General features: G+C 36.7%; 1 protein-coding gene across 1 annotated transcript in view; it reads left to right on the top strand.

Moving 5' to 3' along the window:
- Positions 1–16824, top strand: part of LOC132197665 (platelet glycoprotein V-like) — a 66747-nt gene that overhangs the window by 28381 nt on the left and 21542 nt on the right. Inside the window, exon 2 of the mRNA XM_059621089.1 lies at positions 6920–6980. The gene's annotated coding sequence lies outside the window, so the exon portion shown is untranslated. The remainder of the gene's footprint in view (positions 1–6919; positions 6981–16824) is intronic.

The following is a 16824-nucleotide window of genomic DNA, read 5'->3' as shown; positions in this document are numbered from 1 at the left end:
TGCACGCGATTCATCACCCGACGCTGCAAATTAGATTGTCTTAATTCGCTCTCGACAATGAAGCATGCGGGTTAAGCGATAATGACCTCCTTAATTACTGGTCTAAACTGCTATGCTTAGGCAAACAAGTAGATAATTGCCAGGTGCCGTAACAAAAGCAGACATTAGCAAAACCGCACTTAGGTGGTCAGATTAGCGATGGTTATGTTGATAATTTGTTCCGTTCGTTCAAAATTATTTCAAAGTGGTCAAAATATTTGTTTTTAATTTTTTTAAATTAAAAATCGTCAAAAATAATCATAAATTAGCTTCGGTTTATTTTTATTTCACATATATTTCACAAATAAATTATTTTGGAGATATATTAGTTATATTTTTCTTTCTAAAATAAAGACAATTATTTAAAATTTTACTGGACAGCCAAATTAAAAATTGATATATTTCTCCCAAGTTTGAAAATTTATATGGAATAATGGTGTATCTTTCAAAGATTAACTCAAACACCAACTAGAGAGGAACTATTGGCATATATTTGCTGCTATAGAGGATCCGCGCTTTGAATGCTGCGAGACAATTACCACGCCTTGGAGCGATTTGCAAACCCAAATCAGCGGAAGCAAAAAACAACCACCACAATAATGTTCCACGCAAAATTCTGCCACAGCTGTGCCTGGCGGCCTGTGGCATTTTCCGCTCTGGATCGTTTACCAAAATCGCCAAAAAAATAAAAAATTAAAAGCGGGCATTACTCACGCATGATGAAAAACAGAATTTTTCACTTTGACATTCGCAATGAATAATTCATTGATTTGGGCGACGATTTGGCGCATAAATATTCAACGTTTTGCTAATAGGGACCCCCGGCTGCGATGGGCCGCACTAATTAAATCCACGTCGCCACAGTCAATTAACTTTGGTCAAATTTTGCCGCCGGACCGACGTGGACATTTGATGCAACACGCCGTTTTATATTATTATATATTTTCCGTGGCAACAACAATGGCGACGGCTTTAATTAAATAATCGGTCTTTTGCACGCGGACGGACGTGCACAAGTGCGGAGGCGGCGGCTCAATTACTCTCGGAGCCTCTCGCTTTGTCTGTGCTGCAGATCTGGTGGCCCTTTTACTTTTGAATGCTGCTGGCGGCGTTCAAAGGAGGTTTTCGCGATTGTTCGAGTAGGGACACGATTGCTCTCTTTTTGTGACGCTGCCAGGCAAAGGGACACACAGAACACCATGCAAATTCAAATTGACAGTCGCGAGAACACACAAGATGAGAATTTTTATATATGGGAAGGCGAGAAAGAGGCAGGCTGTGTTTGCTTCCCTGATTTTGTGATTTCAAATGAGCAAGTGACAATGGAATTTTTGAAATTCCCTTTATTTTATTTTCTAATTTTCGCCTCTTAGCTGATAATGCAAAAGTTTTATTAAATTTAAGACTAAGGATCTAACTTAAGTTATAGTCAAAGCCCATGAATAATTTTCAATATTAATAATAAAATATGTGTAGCTCTATATTAACGAGGGACATTCACTTGAGATCCCTCCCCCCCCCCCCCCCCCTGGAGGACTTTTTTGTCCCGGGAGGAAAGGTGTGGGACAAATTTAATTTAATCAATCATTTTCTTGTTTTGATTTTCTAGATAAGGAAACAATTCACATGCTGACATTTTTTGAGAAAAATTTAAAAAAATATTTGCAAAAAAATTAAAAAAGTAAATCTGAATTTTGAGAGTACAAACTCCCGGAGTTCGTACTCCCGGATTATGAACTAAATTTTAATTTAATTTCAATTTACTATTGTTATTAAATTTATATTGACAAACTATATTGTTTTCCAAAATTTTTTGTAAATACTGAGGTAAAAACATATATGTAGATTAATTAAATTTAATTACTTAATATTAATCTCATTACAAAAATTCAAGTTGTTGATCGGTTTCAGGAAATAAAACAAAAATAATAAAATATCTTGAAAATAATTTTTAAAGTTACGTAATTGCTTATTAGAAAGAAAAAAATTAAATTTTTTTTCTGCATGGTTATGCGTTGGGTCTCGAGTTATGTGTCTTATAAATATAAGTAAATAATTTCTTAATTTAAAATTTATTTAAAATTTTATAAATTAAAAATTGAGTCATTTAGTTTCACATAAAAAGTTTACTTCTTTTTTAAACCACTGCATAGAAATTAAAATTTCCAACCCTGCTTGCAAAGGAATTTTCCATCGAGGTCAGTATTATTCTCCTTTCTACAATATTGCGACGCATTCTACAAAACTTATGAAGGTCCGCCGTGGATACATATTATATGAAGGAGCGCATAATATGGAGAAATGCGTCGACGCGTGTGTTTATTTTATAATCCAGCGTGGCCTTCAACATGAAATTTTTAGCGTGGCGCAAACGTTTGCAGAGCGAAACAGAACGGCGAGTTGATAATGGGATTGGAAGCAACACAGACCCAGGGTGTGCCGAAGGAAAGCGACACAGCTGCCTCCGACCTGGGATTATAACGTGCGCGCATAATACGATTTTGAAAATGCGCCACAGTTGGAGAGAAAATATTAAGAGAGAAACGCGTGACAATAATACAATGTTTATTCTTTGCATATCGGAAAAAAGCTCTTTTGTGCGTGCATATTTTGGTGCTGGCATAAAATGTATGAAAATAATGCAAATTGCCTTTTCTTCTGCTGAATGGCAACAAGGACGAAATTGAGGAAAGAAAATTTATCGAGAAACTTGTTTTTTTTACGGCCCTCTCCAAATTTATATTTTTAGATTCAAGCATGGATATAAAATTGACAATAAAATTAGCATAACAGCTTTTGAATAAGTTAATCATTAATACTCAAATTTAGTTTTTATTTCATGTGATATTAGGCTGGATAATTATATTCAAGACAATTAAAATCGGGACGACCCATTTGTAGTGGATTCACTCGAGACTTAATGAAGCAACAAAATCCCAATAGCCTTCCTTGCAAGGTGTGAAAATCGTCTCTCGCGCCAAGTTTAACTCTAATGAGCGCTCATTCAGCACGAATGCTAATGAGCGGATCCTTAATCACCTTAAATTTACTGCCACCTAAGCCTAACAAGCAGATTGAGAGCGTCGACTATGCTTAATTTGGATTCCGTGCATTCAAATGCCCGCTCGAATGGCGCTGCGGCAATTTAATCTCGAAATGTGCATCACGAGACGCCGGAGTGGTTGGTGCACATGATGCAATTGTTTGAGCTCACAATTAACGCTCGATTAGATCACGAATGCACACAGCGGCGGCCGCACCGCTCGATTATTATCTAATATTTCAATTTGGGCCAGAGAAGTGAATAAGGAGGTCGACGACCCGCAGCACTGCGTTTACATATTTATTGCTCTCGTCAAAGAGACTCCTGCTGGGGCACTGATTCATAAAACAGAGATTTGAATACGGCCGTTGAAATAAAGCAAATGAATAATATTAAATTCCAATAACGTATTTACATAAAATCACTTTATTCTAAAAGATACGCTTGGAAATAAAAAATTATTATTATTTTAATACAAGTAAATTTAGACATTTATCACATTATTCAAATTAAAGTGACGAAAATTATCACTGTGGCAATCATAAAAAAATAATTGCTTCCAACCAACATTTTGCATGCAACACTTTATAGTCTCAAAATCATCATGAAGGTATTTTACTGCTCACTTAATTGTGCAATAAACCTATTTCTCGTTCGTTCATAAAACCGTGCGCACTGCTTACGATTTATTGAAAATAAGTGAGCAGGATTTTTTTCTATTTTTGCTCAAAGTAAGCGGTGTAAAGGGGAAAACACGTTCGGCGCAATAAAGGAGTAGTTTTAGCTGATGTTTGTTGCGCTACAACATTCTAGAAAAAAAACTCGTCGAGCTTTGTGTAAAACACGTTTCGCTAGGAGAATCCAATCTCGTTCACATATTTAATAATGCATCTTGCGAGGCATTACTCCGGCAATATTGCATTTGCCTAACCTGCGCGAATCCCATGGCGTCGCAACAAGTAATTGCTTCCCCTGTAAATTTTCAGCACGCGGTATTTCATTCGCCTGTGCTCTCGCGAGCAGCAGCCACGTCGTTGTTGCTGCAATTTATCAAAGGCCGCGAGTCAGCAGTGGAGTTGTCGGGAAAGTGATGGTGCTCATTTTGTTTCAATCTAAAATGCAGCAATTTGCCTGTTTGCTGGCGTGAAAATTGGTTTACGTGAGTTTCCGTGGCTTTTGTGGCAAGAAGGGAATCTTTTTATATGTAAAGAAGTCAATTGCCTCAGCTGTCTTTTGAATCGACATTAGAAATCAGTTGAGAAGTAAAGTTATGCAATCTGCATGGCAGCCTTGTCAAGATGTTGCCTAAATTAAATTTTCTCACAACAAAATTAGATAAACGATAAACTTCTTATGATTTGTATAATTTATAGATTGTTGAAACTCAATATTAGAAAAAGATAAAATTATTTAAATGATCAGCAAATATTGCTTTAAATTTACTTGAAATAATCCTTAAATGGTTTTTTGCGGTTTTGATGAATGAATAATATTTTGTAAGAATAAAATTAGTTCTTTGCAAAATTTAGAATCCGATATTTGGAGACAAACGTGCAAAAAGTGCGATGACTTCAATTCTATTGCAAAATTTATGCAAACAAGAAATTCATGCGACTGTGAAGTGGAAGGGAAATAAATCGCGCTCGGCGGAGAAAAGGCGGATGAAACTTTTATGGGTGAAAGAACCACCGCAAAAGAGAGTGCAAGCCACGTGGATGCAGATCTGCCTGGGTTTCTTTTCACGCAAGGGAGACGAGAAAAGGAGGAAACGCTCTCCAGCAAAAAAGGTGAAAAGTACGTAAAAGTGAGCTCGCTGCGGATTGCTCTTTTTCCGTCTGGTAAAAACAAAAGGTTTTAGAAATGTACTGTGTTTATTTTCCTTCAAGTGTGTGTGTTTTTAAGCAAAAAAAGGTCGAGGCTTTAGCAGCAAAAGGAAACGAATAAATTTCCACTCCGAAAACAGTCCGTTCTGTGCTTTGTGCTTTTTATTCGCAGGATAAATTCCTCACACACAATTTGATGAAAGCACCGAATGAGTGACTTTATTTCTGCGGAAAGATATGACTTGTGAGATTTCTTTCAAATGTGCGTACATCAAAAACCTTTCAAGTCTCGTTTTCAGGGCTTAAAACTTTCAAGACAAATTGTGTACATGGTTCCGAGTAGATGGGTGAAAATCTTCATCCCTTTCGCTGAAAGGCTGTCTGCGAAATTCGCGATCAAAAGCTGAACCGTCGCGTAAAAGGATTACGAGAGGCTAAATTGGCGCACACACATACACACCGAGAGAGTGAAATGGAAGCCGTAATATACGGCGAGTTGCGAAATACGTATTGACTTTCTGCACTTCCGAAAGATCCGAACTTGTCGCTGTCACATGGGCGAGGTGAATATTTCAGAAAGAACACGCGCAACAGTCCTTTCCAGTTCAATGCGGGCATTTTGTCACAAGCGAAAAGCGAAAAAGAATCCGACAACAAAAGTGAGATGCTCTTTTAATGATCTGCCTTGCGTCACATTTCATTGCTCAGTGCTTGCTAAAAATTATTTGATTCAAAAAAATAAATCTGTATATTAAAAGCTTTGTTCTGTGAAGTTTTAAAAATGTTCATATTTGTCTGAAAAGTGAGCTTTTCAGGATATGGTTCAGTTCATTTCAATGGAATTATCAAAGAATATCTAATTTCATTAAACTGTAAATCTGCTTTACAAATTTTACAAAAAGGAAATTTTATAACAAAAAAAATCCTAGAACAAATGAACTTATATATTTAATATTATGTTATGAAAATTAAAATTTGCAATTCATCCAAATATTAGAAAAAATTATTTGTGAATTTAAAATTAAATTTTAACAAATTAAAAAAAAATTGACCCAGATTTGAACTAGTGCATTTTTTGCATACTTTTTGAGAGTTTTGTTGAGATTCCAAAGGTTTTTTTATGCGCTTATAAATGGCATCTGAATAAGAGGCACTTTCTCAATCGCGTGTGAGTGCGCGGCCAATTTCGCACAATCAATATTGTCACGAGGAAAGTGCGAGGCGATGGCACCTGTGCGTGCGCCGGACGGCCAAATTTCCTGTTAGCATCGCAGGGGTTGTGTGCTGGAATTTCTGTCAAAAAGGTCGAAGAAAAACAGCTTTCCTTGTGTGCCCGCTTGAAGCATGTGCAGAGGACAGGAGATCATGAACCCGCCGAGATGACAATGTAAAAGAAAAGCAGTGCCGCCGGCGAGAAAGACGCACACACCGGTGGACGAAATTTACTTACACGACCAGAGTCCTTACTTTCGGCAAGGCAACACTTTTTGTTGGCGGAATTGATGGCGATGTTCGCTGAGAAATCTCGCTTTCTCTCTTTTATGCCAGTGTGTTTTGTTCTTGTCGTGGATTTAGAGAATTTTTCGTCTGTGCTCCGTCTTTTTTCCATTCTTTCATTTCTGCAAGCTGTTTTTTATTCCAGAACTATAATGGCCAGTCATTATCATTAAAGTGCGTTATGGCCCAAAACAGTCATACGCCGGCTTGCTCAGAAAGTGAGATTTGCAATAAGCTTAAACTCGCTAAGAAAAGTTGCTAAAACTCAAAAGCTTCAAAATATAGGTTGAGCCGCGCTTATTAAATTTTAAAATTAAACTTGCTTAAAAAAATTCAAATTGCTAAAATTTAAAAAGTACTTTTACTATTCATTTTTCTTTCAGGACGTTGAATTGATTTAACCTCCTCGTATAATTTGAATTCAATCCAATTCATTGCCTTTGATTCTCCAAGTGTGTCGCAGCAAGAATAGCGTCCCCATTCAGCGATAATAATTTCCTTTCATTTTGTGTTGCAGAAGCAGAGCAGAGGAAGGCGCTTTGGATCCTTTTTTCGTTGCCATCAATCATTCGCAGCACGTAAGTCAATTTCCTCTCTTTTCCATTGTCGCACCACATCAAATATTAACCAAATTAATACAAGTTTAACGGCCTTGAGTGACGCCCTTCTTATCTCACTCGCGATCGACGCGAGAACGACGGCTGCTGTGTAGTTTCATAGCACGGCGCCTGCTCCAATCTCGACGACCAATTTCACATGGTAATTCATTCGTAATGAAGTTGCTCTGCAAATTTACGCCAAAATAAATCCAACTGCAATTTGGTCTTGAAAATTATTAGTAAATCGTCCACGAAAGTTTATTTATAGATGTTGAAAGAATTGTTGGCTAAATTATTTAAAATGTGATTTGAAATTATACAAAAATAAATGCAAGTTCAACCTTATCTTTTAAAAAAAAAAAATTAAAATTTATTTTTTAAATATCTTTTAATTGTAAACCCATCTAGAATTTTTATTTTAATAAAGTTAGTTTCTAATGGAGTTTTAAAGATTTCCACAAGGCAATCTTTGCCCATTTTGAGTTTCATCTCATAAGAAATTATCAAAAAATTGCATACAGAAGTAAAAGAGGAAAATCTGATTAATTAATTTTCTTTTTAATATAATCACTTTACAAAGCAAGGAATCTGAATTTACACCAATCTGATCCTTGATATTCAATTGAATTTTTTTTAATAATCTAGAGTTTTCCTTTTAGAGTTTGTGTTTATTCAAACAAAATAATTTGTTGTGAAACAATGTTCGGTCAAGAGAGACACACAAAGAACAATTTTTTGCGCACCCCTTTCGCCAACTTGTTACGACAACGTCTAGTTTTGCTCGTGTTCAAGTGAGGAGGCGTTGAGACTCATTCAAGCATTATGAATCGCATTTCGCCAGCAGCAGTTTGTTTAAAGCTCGCCCGGCGAAATTCGTCGTCAGTTAGTGCGGCAGCAAAAAACAACCAAGTCGCTGGCGCAACACACGGGCGCGAAAGCTCCTTTCATCCTTCGGGTTTTGCGCCCATTTAAAATCATCTCACGCACCCGGCGACACAAATAAATGCACTGTGTGTATATATTTATTTATATTCAAGGCGACGTCATTGTCGCTTTCTGGGCGATAAATTACGAGAAAGACGCCCTGCGAGTCTGAATTTAAGAGCAGAGCAGCACGCACTGCTTCTTTCGGGCCATTTCACTCATTGGACCGAGCCTGTGTTTACCCTCCATATTTCAGGCGTTTATCGTCATTATCAAGCGCTCCGTGTGATAAACCCGCTCCGATCTAATCACTCTCCAGAGTCCATAACAGAGTAATTTATCGCAGTGCAGGAGTGTGGCGTTGGAATCTAGATTCGGAATGGAGGGTCGATTTGGCGCAGTTTGGGCGAATTAGCAGAATTATTGGTGCTAAATCCGAAGCGAAATTGCACGGAAAAAGGAGGATGAACGGGATGATCTTGGATTTTCAAGAAAATATAAATTCCAGATTAAGTTAGGAATTTTGCAAGAAATTGTTACATAAAAATAATACATTCCAACCGTTTTTTGGAGTTCCGAATGAATTTTTACTCATCATAACCAGCTGTTGGGGCAGAGATCAGTATTATATTAAAAAACTATGTGAGTGCCATAAAAAAAGATAAAATTATTTATAATAATTTGAAATAAATTATTTTAAAATAAAATTAATTGAAGTAAAATAAAATAGAATATAAAAATTAATCCTATATGTACTATGGAATCTATATTGTTAATAAAACTCTTAAATTTGTGGAAAAAATATTGCTAATTATTTGTTTTAAGTAAGTAACAAAATGAGTATGGTTTTTATATGAATAAACAATTATTTTGTCGTCAAATAATTCTGAAAATTTATCTTCAAGATTGTGTAAGATAAATGATTGCCTTCTATGATCTTAAGTCTTAAAATGTATGTGATTACTCTGATTTCTATTCAATTTATGTTTCCATCTAGTAATTTCCATTGAAAGATGTGCTGATGAAAAGAAACGACATCAAGATTAAATCGTCTCGCTCCTCCTTGGTTTTCAGACAGCGGCCCTTTATAAATTAATGCAATTTTTCCCTCGTTTTCACCGAGTTTCAAAAGACTATTTTTTTTCTTTTCACTGTGCAAGGGGCTATTCAGGCAGAGTTTATCTACGCACAACACTCATTAAAATCTGAGCTGATGAACGTAGTTAGTCTTCCGTCTTCATCAGGAATTCTCTAAAAAGCTGCTGAATGCTATCATTTGAGCAGACCTCTGGCCGTTTCGGCAAAAGGACTCTCGCACTGTTTGCTCGCAAACAAAATCCCTTTGCGCGTGAGAATAAGCGCTGAATAATTAATTAAAGAAAAAGTACTGCTAAAGTTAAGCCTTTCCCGATGGTGCTCTGCGAAAAGGGGCCTTTTGTAAATTTAAATTAAGCATCATCCCTCAAAAAGGTACACAGACTTTTTATGTACCCTTATCAAAGCTGGCTAATTCCTCCCTTTTCTCTTTGAACGCCGCATGTTTTTCAGAAAAAGGAAGCGATAATAGTGCAAAAGAGCTTTTGTTTGCTAAATCCGCCGAGAGACGAAAATTAATAAAACCAGGGAAATCCACGGTAATTATTATTTCCCACAACACCTGCTTTTAAGCTTTATTTTGGAACTGCTGAGCAGTTTTTCCTGTGGACTCGTTTTATACTTTTATTTTGTGCTCGGATTACGTCGAACGGAAAGTCACGCGCTTGATCGCACGGAATTTCGCGCTAGCCCTGCTTTTGCGACTCGCTCGCCGACTCCACCCTTTTTCTCATCGATTAATTCGGCGGCTGCGGAAACAAAAGTATGTAAAACGGAATGATGTGTGCTCAGCGGCGGAGGCTGCAACAAAGGGAATTTGATTAAACCGTGAAACACCGGGATGGGCGCCGCCAATAATTAAATCTTCCGCTTCCTTTGAATTCGCCGATGAAAAACGGTTTTCGCCAGAAATATAGGTTTTACATTTTATCTCTGAACCCCGTTTGAAATCGCTGCTGCTGCACCGCAGAGCAAGTGACAAACATGCTATCCGCGTCAATATTTTTCAAATCAGTTCAAATCCCGGAGCAGCACCTGCAGCCCCGCTTTTTCTGCCATTCCGATTTTCGCCCGCAGCGCGACGGCGAATTTGTTATTTGGTGCGCGGAATTCGGTATTCGCAGCTGCCGTTCCCAAGAATTGCGGTTCCTAATGTTTCACGACCAAGTGAATGTGCAAATTATTCCCCCTGAGCTGGTTTGACGTTGTGCACCACGCCCATGTGTACAAGTTCAGAGGGAATACATAATAACATAAAACATTAGTTTTGCAAATTGTGTTTATTGTTCTATCCTAAAAGGCAATTATAATTCTGCCCATATTATGGAAAAAATCTCTACCTTTCTATATTAATTGGCAAAAATATAAAAACTCATCAATTTCGTTTGCCATTTTTTTAAATCTTGGATCAACTACCAACAGAAATATTTTTTAAATAAAAGTTAAGGTACGGAATTTTAATTAAATATCTTAGCCCTAACAGTCTAATAAATTTCTGCCCGCGACTCTATCACTCAAATGCCCATAAATATTATTTGAATCATAATGGCAGCTACAATAATTTCTTTCTGATCGTGTAACGCGTTAATATTCACCTTTTTAATCCTAAGTGTTCGCTGATATCTTTGAACAAATTAAATCAAATTTTACAATAAAAATCTTAATTGCAATTTTAAAAATTGCACTGTTTTATGTTTAGAAATCCTTTGGAAATCTTTAAATCTGGTATCCTAATTTTAATATTATTCAGTGATTAAATATTCTGATAATTATTCAATTAAATAAATAAGATTGAAAATATAGCTCAGAACTCGAGAAAATGATGCATATTTATTGAAAACTATCTTGTTAAGTTATATTTTACTTTCTGTAAATAAAGAAAACAAATTGTGATTGTTGCCTAAAACTTACGCAAGTTTGCTTCAATAAATTTCAGATTTAAATTATTTAATTTTTGAGCTCAATAATTATCAGTTGTCTCTGTTTGAAAAATACACTTAAATTAAATGCGTTTTAAAGTCTCCAAGCAGCTTTGCATTTATTTAAAACTAATGCAAACTTTCCCCCTTATAAGTTGAGGAGAGAAGTTCATAAAAGTGGCGCCTTTCTTTTGCATTAGGTTTTTTTTCATCATCCTCTTCACTGCAATAGATACGTCGGTGCTGTGGGGTTTGGATATGAGCGCTATCTGCAAACAGAAACCGCGCCACTCCCGCTTACTTAGCGGCCGCGTCTTTTGGGAAAAGAAGTATTGTTGTTGTCGGCAAAGTTTGCATAGTCGGTGGGAGGAAAAAAACAGCAGAAGCGTCCGATGAATGGCGACGGGGATTAAAGCCACCCTCTCTATGGTTATAATAGAAACTTTGGCTCAACTCTAGTTAGCATAGCCGGCAGCTCGACTCTTGGCGACGGTGTGCATGGCCATTGATTTTTCCCCGGCTCGACCCAAATTAATGACTTGCCCAAGCTCAAAAAAGCAGCGTGCCAACCACCCTAAATTTTGTTGCTCTTTGCAAAATTCTTGCTCGTCCGCTTGCGGGCACAATACGCGGGCGGATTATTAAAGACCCTTCCTCGCTCGTCTTCAAGCCGGCAAAGCGCAGCACCCCTCTCAGCAATTACACACCCGAGACGTCCTCGTTGCATAATTCCGTCGACTTTTTCCTTCTTCTTCAAAGTTTTGCGCAGAAAAAAAACGAGAGCGAGAAATTGCGGAGCGAAATTGTTCTAGCGAGAGCAAAGCGGAGAGAAATCTGCTGGAACTATGTCGGTCTCTTGCTTGAGATGCAAAGAGCCGTTCTCAGCACTCCACCGGATTAAATCTACCTCAATCCATTATCTCATTTAACACACTTCCTTATGCATTTGACGTGATTATTTGAGGATCTTTCCAGGGTACACTTGCGATAAATCTGTACAAAAGAGCAAAAAATTAGGTATTGAAAAATTGATAATTGATACTTACAAAATTAAATTATATTGGATTCTGGATTTCAAGATTGCAACTTCTTTGTTTTTATTTAATTTTTAATTATTTTATTTTTTCTGTGGTACAGGAAGATTGATATATTGCATATTGTATGAGAAAGATTTTTTTAATTACAGGGACAAAAGACTTTGTTTTAAAAAAGAAAGCTGTCAAAATAAATGCTTCAGGTATGCAACCTGCTCAACAAACAAAGACTGATTGAAAAATCTTAAATGATGATTATGAATTCAGGTATTTTATCTCTATTGCTAGCTATCATGAAAAAGGTATTATCGTAGTTTAAAGATTCAAGCAGGTGAAGTAGAACACGAGCTAAATTTTTAATTATCCTTGAGATGAAATCTAATTATTAATGCACATTATCCATTATCTAGAAACTTCAATTAGCTCATTTGGTAAATAATGAAGCGTGGAAGTGTGCAATGATTAAAAATTAAAACGACAAGCAGCGTTCTCCGTCGTCGCTCATGTTTTAGTGTTGTGCAGTTTGCATTCAACTAACTGATGGAAATAATAAAAAAATTTAAACCATTATTGAAATGTACAATACAAAAAAAATTCACTTATTATACAAGTGGATAATTAATGAAGCACGTTCAGCTTGCCCTTTCCGAACATGACACAGAAATTGGCAATTTGTCACATTTTTCACGGCTGGTTAGTTATTTTGACATGTGTGACACGCTGGAAAACAACAAATAAGTGCTCTCTGTTTTTTCTCCCTTTCTTTATTAGTTACAGCGCAACAAATTGACGTGACTTTGGTCTCGTTATCCACATCACACACATTGGGCAGCACCACCATTTCGTGGTTGTCACTTTTGTTAATTTCCCGGTTTATTATTAAACGAGAGCGCATATGCATGACAGTTCAAACCGTGCCAAGTCTTGTTATTTATTTTGAGCTCTTTCGATTTTTCTGATTCCGTTGGGGGAAAACGGCTGCCATTTTCTCCCCGACCGAAAGCGTGCGGTTGATTAAATATGTTCGTTCTCTCTTGGTTGGGAATATTATTTGCTCCCTAACTGGAAACCGCATCTTCATTTGAACAGCCACTCTTGGTAAATTATTTGCGTCGTTCCGCGAAACACGTCTGATTTTATTTATTTGCTTTTGCGTGATTCGGATTAAGCAAATTTCTACTTGAACCACGCGAATTTTGCTTGTTTTCATTATTTTATTCTAGCTCAGCAGCCCTCTCGATCTTGCATAAACCGGGTATATTTGTTTTTAGAGGCAGCAGTCGTTAGCGAAGAGTAAACACGGCGCGCTCTACTCCCCAATTTATCCTTTTTTGTAACTTTGATTGGCACTTCATAAAGTTGAGTGGCGAATTGAAAATGCTTTTTCTCAACATATTCGCTGAAGCTGGAGTTTTACCGAGCAAATATATATTATATAAAAAATTCACATTTTGCATAATGAAAATGGTTTTTGGGCCTCAACGTCTGTTAAAATAATTTAATTTCCCTTTTGCTTTCTTTTAAAATTGAAAATTGCCTCAACTCAAATAAAGTTGTAAATTGTCTGCTTAATTAAATGCAAACATTCCCTCTCTCAAATATTGAAGAGGAAATATATAAAAAAATTATACACCTGTTAATTCAGCTACCTCATATGCTGAGGGTGAATAATATTTCAAAGAGGCGAAAAACAACATTCAATTACTCTTTCCAAAGGCAAAACGTGCTAAGCTCTGACTCTATTGAAGCATAAAAAAGCAATCAGGCTGTCAAAAAGAAAAATGAAATATTGCTCGTTTCTCTCACCACTCGAGTTTTTCCTCCGCAAACTGACTGGGTACAAAGAGTGCCATACAAAATATATACAAGCTCAGTTTTGTTTTGCGGAAAAGAGAAAAAGGGCAACTACGGAGCATATAATTTATAGGCATGCGTGTGTGTCTGTGTAAAACTTTTATTTTGGGATAAGGTCCCGCGGCCCAGAAAACTTGAGAAACTTTCAGAGGAAAACGCCACATGCAGCGTTTTGTGTCAGATGAGATAATGCGCGCGGCAGGCAGCAAGAGGGGCTGTTGATTCTCTTCTAGAGCGTTTCACACTTCTTTACCCCAAAAGAAGCTCCAGAAACAGCCATTCGACCGGCTTTTTATCAGCCATGAACATTTTTTACTGCGTTTCCACTCGAAAATGTGGTTTTAAGTGCGGCAAGTGTCCTGGGAGAGACTCCAAGATTAGAATCTGACTGTGTGATTTGTGAAATTGGGGAGCAATTACCTTATCAACTTGAAGCTTTACACTTCTTTGAGTTTTATGCTCGGCCAGTTTGAAATCGGTTAACTGCCTATTGGATTTGGAATTATTAATATTTTTAGGCTTTATTTAAATTTTCAATGCCAGAATAAATATTTTTTAATATTTTAAAATGAAATAATGTTTTGGAAAGGTATTTAATATTTTTGTATCAAAACTTCGCTCAATATTGAGCTTTATAGTTTAATATTTTTGGTAAAATTTCCAGCGTAGGTTGCAGGAGATTAGCTATTGGAGACTAAATTACAAACTTTAGCCTTCCTTCTCCATTACATCTCAATCTTTTCTTATTTCGTCCGTTATCCTCTTCATTTCTCCTCTACAGAATAAAAAAATGAAAAAGTCGAGCAGGTGTTTTTGCATATTTATCCACAAGTTTCGAAATCAATTTTCCGCCCGCACTAATTTTGCAACAAAACACGCCATATCTCGTCTGCTCTCTGTGGCAAAAAGTTTTGCCTCTCTCTCTTATTTTCCCCAACGAACAAAATTTCAAGTGGAACTTTGCGCAGGCATTAATATTTAATTAGATTTGCATAGCTTTTTCATCCCGCCTCTGTGATGAGCCTTTTAAATTTGCTCTCATGCATGCTCGATCCATTATGAAGCGGCGCGCAAAACAAACAATCCATCTCGCACGTCTCTAGTGAATTTGCCACCACTGAATATTAACTAGCAATCGTGTTTGCAATCATACAACATATATACCGGTCGTTTTAATTTGTCGTTTGCAATTTACCTAATGCAGCTTTAATTAGCGGAAACATTGGAAACACTCGCCAGCTGATGAAGCTATTTTTTATAATACCAGCCCCGTAGTTAATTTTAAAAGCGTTCTCATCGTACACGATCGAAAAACAATTGATTTAATTATATGCTATGCCATTCGAAAGCAAATAAAAAAGGCTCAGTTTGCGCTCGCAATTACTTTCATTAAGGAGGGGATTGGCTGACAAATTTTCCTCTAATGTTTTAATCAAGGGTTTAATTAATGGCAAAGTATCCTCCCCTTTTAATCAGTATCAATATTGGCTCAATGTTAAATGTGTCGAATGTATTTTTTATGCTTTCAGTTGACGCAATATTATTAAAAAAGAAGTTGCTAAATTCTGGTTGAAGACTCTCATCTAAACAATTAGCGTCGTCAGATATTCAAAGAGTATTACAATTTTAAAATAAACATAATCATATAATCGTAGTTTATGAAAATATTTTATTTTGAAATTAAAAAAATATAAATTTTATTTAAAAGTTAATTGACTTTGTTAATTTTTAATTGACTTTTATGTTAACTTTTATTATGTATTCTAGTATAAAGTTTTAATGTACATAACTGAATATCGCCTTTCACACAATTTTACCAAATGTCAACCGTAAATGTCAAAATTATAATTAATGAGAAACCGAAAGTGGAAATATCTTCACACATTACATGTTCGCATTCCTCAATGCATCTCACAGACACAGTAATCTGGATTATAATTTTCACTCGCTCTGATTTCGGTTGAGGTGTTTTTGTCTCAACAGTCCCAGATGAAAGGTTAACGCGCGTAGGCGTCGTCAATTTCTCGAATGCGTAACTCTACAAACGAGAGAGACTGAAATATATATCCCACTTTGCAGCTTTTTGAGCAAAGGAAGAAGTAATGTAATTAGAGATAACAATTATTATTCTCCGTGCTTTCGTCCTGTGTTTTGTGCTCCTCGAGACTCTATACGACTTTAATGTATGGAAATGAATGTGCGCGCAAAAGTGCTCAGAGACTTGGGGTCGTGATTTCGCAACCTTAATTGGGATTGTGATGCATTGCGACAGTGAGAGACAAAAGCTTTGATCAATAACAACTCCTTAGGCCTCTGGTTCAGAGGTCAAGAGGGAAGGAAGCATGAATATTTAATTCATTGTTAAAATTTGTCAATAGAATCAGAAATCTTACCTTCAAAGTTGTTGTATATAACAAAAATTTGTTAAAAAGAATTAATTTAAATTTTTAAATAGTCAGCAACAGTTCTGGTTAATTTTTACCTGTATTTTGTCCTCCCCAAAAAGGCCCAAAATTATTTATGAGCCAGACCATGGCCTTTGTATGTGTGTCGGAAATTTTCTGCCAGAGATAAAAATGGCTGCAAAGTGTTTCAGGATAAAAAGATGACTGCATTAACCTTTGGACTATTCGTGGGAGTTTATTAAAAAAATAATAAAGGCCCTCTACTCCCTCGATACACTAAGCAGTTATAAATTCGTGTGAAATAATCTGTGGCCGTCACACCGCAGGAGAAATTGAAATAATACATCAGCTCAGCGCGTCGGCCTGCTGGCTGCGATTCAACATTTGGGAAAATGAGCCGGCAGGAAGTTATAACTCATATCGCAGCAGTGTTCGTTCGGTCACGGCCAAAAACAGCCCCAAAAAGCAGAGCACCACTCTGCATGATTGATGCACCGCGCGCGGGAGGTTCTCAAGAGCTTCTCAAGAGGCCCTGAAAGCAAATAAATGCACCTTACAGACCACGGCACTCGCCTAAATTAGCCCCGGCGCT

This window comes from Neocloeon triangulifer, unplaced genomic scaffold (assembly GCF_031216515.1).
Source record: "Neocloeon triangulifer isolate White Clay Creek 2 clone unplaced genomic scaffold, ASM3121651v1 ptg000012l, whole genome shotgun sequence".
Taxonomy (NCBI): domain Eukaryota; kingdom Metazoa; phylum Arthropoda; class Insecta; order Ephemeroptera; family Baetidae; genus Neocloeon; species Neocloeon triangulifer.
Note: the sequence above shows the minus strand (reverse complement) of the source record. Positions and strands in the feature narration are given on the sequence as shown.